The sequence below is a fragment of the Nicotiana tabacum genome, chromosome 8 (genome assembly GCF_000715075.1).
Source record: "Nicotiana tabacum cultivar K326 chromosome 8, ASM71507v2, whole genome shotgun sequence".
NCBI lineage: Eukaryota > Viridiplantae > Streptophyta > Magnoliopsida > Solanales > Solanaceae > Nicotiana > Nicotiana tabacum.
Genome location: NC_134087.1, coordinates 49,602,781 through 49,607,855, shown reverse-complemented (window position 1 = coordinate 49,607,855; position 5,075 = coordinate 49,602,781).

The window sequence follows — 5,075 nt, the reverse complement described above, 5'->3', positions numbered from 1 at the left end:
GAGAGGTTGCTTATGAGCTTGCTTTACCTCCCAGCTTGGCCGGAGTTCATCTGGTATTCTATGTTTCGATGCTCCGGAGGTATCACGGTGATCCGTCACACGTGTTAGATTTTAGTTCAGTCCAGTTGGACAAGGTTTATCTTATATTGAGGAGCCCGTGGCAATATTGGACAAGCAGGTTAGGAAGTTAAGGTCAAAGAGCATTGCTACAGTAAAGGTTCAATGGCGGGGCAAGCTGGTCGAGGAGGCGACCTAGGAAACCGAGCAGGATATGTGCAGTCGTTACCCTCATCTTTTCACTACTTCAGGTATGTCCTTATGCTCGTTTGAGGACGAACAAATATTTAAGTGTAGGAGGATGTGACGACCCGGCCGGTCGTCTTAAGAATTAACGCCCTGATTCTCTATTAACTGCTTTCCCCAAGTTTTTTTTCTGCTAATGTGATTTGTCGGGATGTTCGGTTTTGAGTTTCGAGAAGTTTTGGGACACTTAGTCCCTAAATGAGAGCTTAAGTGTTGGAAAGTTGACTGTAGTCGGAACAGTATGAAGACGGCCTCGGAATGGAAATCTGATGGTTCCGTTAGCTCTGTTGGGTTATTTTGGGGTTAGGAGCATGTTCGAATTGTCTTTTGGAGGTCCGTAGCTAATTTAGGCTTGAAACGCCGAAAGTTGAATTTTGGAAGTTTCCGGTTTGATAGTGAGATTTTGATCCGAAGGTCAGAATGAAATTTTGAGAGTTGCAGTAGTTTCGTTATCTCATTTGGGATGTGTGTGCAAAATTTCAGGTCATTCGGACGTGTTTTGGTTGGGATTTTGATCGAAAACGGAATTCGGAAGATTTTTGAAACTTAGGCTTGAATCCGATGTGTTTTTGTTGCTTTGATGTTGTTTGAAGTGTTTTGAAGATTTGTACAAGTTTGAATAAGGTTTTAGGATATGTTGATTCCTTTGGTTGAGGTCCCGGTGGCCTCGGGATGAATTCGGATGGTTAACGGAGAAAATTTTGGAGTTGAAGTTGTGCAGCAGCTGGCCTTCTGATATTTTTGCATCTGCGGTTTGGGGACCGCAGATGCGGAACCGTAGAAGCGGCCAAGGAGCTGCAGAAGCGAAAATTGGCCATCTCTCCAGGAACCGCAGATGCGGTATATTTTTCGCAGAAGCGGTACTGCACCTACGGGTAAAGGGCCGCAGATGCAGAATCTGGCCTTAAGTGGGAAGTCGCAGATGCGACATTTGTTCCGCAAAAGCGGGAGCGCAGATGCAGTCCCAGGACCGCAGATGCGAAAACTGACTGGGCATTATTTTAAAAGGGGTTCCGCAACTTGGGAGTTTATTTCCACCATTTCTAATCGTATTTTAAGATTTTGAGAGTGATTTTTGAGGAAAACAAAGGGGAATCACCTGGAGGTAACATCCATGACTTCATAACTTGTTTTTATGTGATTAAAGACCTAATTAGTGGTGAGAAATTTGGGAAAAATAGGTAATTAGGGCTTAAGTTTAAGAGTCTTTTAAATGAGGATTTGAGGGGCCATTTGGACTCCGATTTCAGTTTTCTTGTTATGTATAGACTCGTCAGACTACGAGGTTTTCGAAAATATAAATTTTATCCAATTTCGAGACGTGGGCCCGAGGGGCATTTTGGTCATTTTACATAATTTTAATTCTAAAATCAGTTACTTGAAGTGATATTTACATTATGCAATTGAATTGAATAGATTTGGGCCATTTGGAGTTGAGTACTCATGGCAAAGACGTGGTGTTGGGTTGATTTTGAGCCGGTTCGAGGTAAGTGGCTTGTCTAACCTTGTGTGGGGGACCTTTCCCTTAGGATATAATATATTTGATAATTGAAATGCCTTGTACGTGCGGTGACGAGTGCGTACTTGAGCTAATTGTTGAAAATCTAGTTTTTCCTTAAGTATTTCAATTGAGTTCTTTTTTTTCCTGTTTTATTCTACTTGTGAATTTAGCATGTTGCTAGTTTAGAGAAGCATGTTTAGTTGACCTAATTGCTCATTCGCTTAAACTGCCTTAATTACATTATGTGGAGCATGTTAGTCTAGAATTAACTGTTTACTTGGTACGAAATTTAGCTTAATTGGGTATTCTTATGTTGCTGCTGTGTGCTTTACTTTGGGACTACAGGACAGCATCCCGGGAGATCCCTTGTACGTATTTATGATCTGGTTGCTGCTGTGTGTTTTACTTTGGGACTACAGTACGGCATCCCGGGAGATCCCCTATATGTATTTATGATCTGGTTGCTGCTGTGTGTTGTACTTTGGGACTACGGGACGGCATCCCAGGAGATCCCCTGTACGTATTTATGATCTGGACTGAGGAGAGGGATACCAAGAGATCCCTGGCACATATATTGAGGATACCAAGAGATCCTCGGGATACTAAGAGATCCCTAGTATATAATTGAGAAAACCAAGAGATCCTCGGGATACCGAGAGATCCCTAGCATATATTGAGGATACCTAGAGATCCTCGGGATATTAAGACATCCCTAGAATATAATTAAGGATACCAAGAAATCCTCGGGATACCGAGAGATCCCTAGCATCTATTGAGAATACCAAGAGATCCTCAGAATACCAAGATATCTAGGTACCGCTACTCAGGCCTATCATCATTGAGGAGGCGACTGCTCTAGATACTTCGAGGTACATCTTCCGCGTCTGCAGACCTAGAAGTCCCTTTCTATTCCTACTTTTAGTAGTTAGCCCTTCTGTATTTTTCTGTTCTTATTAGACATTCTGAAGTTAGAGCTATGTAGTATTGATCTTAGCTTGTAATTCATGGGTTTCCGGGTCTTGGATTTATGTTTGGTATTGAGAGTTAAACATGGTGTATGCCGAGCGGTACATTTAAACATTGTTAATGCTTAATTTATGTTTTAAATTGTTTATTTCCGCAAATTTTTGTTTTTTCTTCCGCAATTTTGGCTTACCTAGTCGTAGAGACTAGGTGTCATCACGATGGTTCACGGAGGGTAACCGGGGTCGTGACAGAGATATGGAAGAAGCATACTTATTTTTAGGAATTAGGCAAATGAATGTTTTATTAATAGAATGATTGATTTGATGGTCAAGGAAAACTTTATGACAAAAATATTTGACGGAGTTACCTATGGTGTCCCAATATTTTCGGTAAAATAAGGGGTGTAGACCATCTGGTCTAGGACCCTTTAAAGGTTTAAAGGATTGTATTGCATTTATTTGGTTAAACATAACTGATCATTAGGAGTTAATACATTAAAGGGTTGTATTGTATTTTTAGTAGTAGAAGTAGTTTGTTGAGTTGTGAAGAGATTTTGGTAGTAAGTTGTAATATTATTCTGAATATGATATGGGTCAGTTATCCAATTTTCCCCTTGATCTTGTATCACTGTTATACGATTATGTCTTCTACGATTTAGAGTTGTAAGATGAAACTTTTTTGTATTTTTATCCCCATCATTTAACCAATTAATACGAGACTTTAATTTCCAAAAATCCTCCTCAAGCTTAAGTAGGTGGTTGAATTCCATTGTTAATTGATATTTCAGATTGTGTAAAAAAAGTGCTATTAGGATAATTGATAGATGATTGAAGACCACCTAAACGAGTCAATATTTTCCTTTTACGTTTAAAAATATTATCAAAAGTTGATTTATTCCCTTCTTGGACTATGTCAATGAAATGATTAATTGCTGGTAGCAACATTAAGTTATCCATCCAGGCTTTTTCAATTATAGACGGGAAAGTAGGATGTGTAGTCCATATTGTTTCAAATCAAGAAAATTTTTTACGAGGTAATGGGCAGTGTTGTAGTTCTAGTTTAAGAGGACAGTGATCGGAATGAGTACTTGGGAGATGTGTGACAAGTGCATCAGGGTATTGACTTATTCATTCATAATTAGCTATAATACGATCAATAAGTTCAAGAATATTATATTTATTATGCCTGCCATTTGTCCAAGTGTAACAGCTTCCTTTATACCCTAAATCAGTTAGATGACAATAATTTATACGGTCTAAAAATTTGTTAGATCGTGAATTATTAATTTGTAGTCCACCAAATTTGTCGTTTACATGTGTTATTTCATTAAAGTCTCCACCTATAATTCATGGACCGTTATAATTATCATATATACACATAAGTTTTTGCCATAAAGTCTGTCTGTTGCCTAAATCATTGCTAGCATATATAGCAGTGAATAACCACTTAAAAGGAAATGGGTGTACCTGAATATGGTAGTGGATTTCTTGGTTAGTGGTTTTCACTGGTTCGACATTGAGAACATTAAAACGCCATAATATAACAATACCTCCAAACTGACCTATAGTAGCCACCTCTATCGTGCCAGTAAAATTGAAGTCTTCCTTCACTGCTTGATGGCTTTGACAGTGAGTTTCTAGCAAAACAACCAACGATGGGTGATTGTAATCAAGCAGTGATCGAAAATTTCTTCGAAAATCAGTGGATTGAGCTCCTCTACAATCCAAATAAGGAAATTCATATGGCTATGATTGGGATCAAGCAGTTGGCTGCTCCTTGCATTCCTTAGAGTGTTGTTGGTCTCTCCTGGGCGTAGACGTAATGTGGGAGTTGAAGCACTGCATATTTTCCCACGTCTGGGTTTGTTGTGGACCTGAGGAGAAAAGATGTTGTCATGAGATTTGGAGGGCACCTTATTTATATTTTTCTTTCGTACTCCTCCTTCTGGACAAATACCTTCATTTCATCTAGCCATGCATAAACTGGACGTGTTTCCCTATTGTAAATGACTGATGCTTCTAGTTCTGCCTGAAATGTCATGTCTTGTTCGAGTGGATTGGGCTAGTGTGGTGGTGACTGTGGTGGTGATGAGTTGGAGGTGTGACTGGTTCCAAGAGTGGTGTGTGTGGCTGTGGAACCATGTCGGGTTGTAGGTGTGGTAGGAGTGGGAGTGGAGTAAAATGGCATTTGAAGAAGATGGGGGTGAAGGTGAATGGGATACCAATGTGGTGTTGGGAGATGTAGTGGGTGGTATGGTGCATGATAAGGGGCTTGCATCATAGACCAGTGGTAACTTCCAAAGATA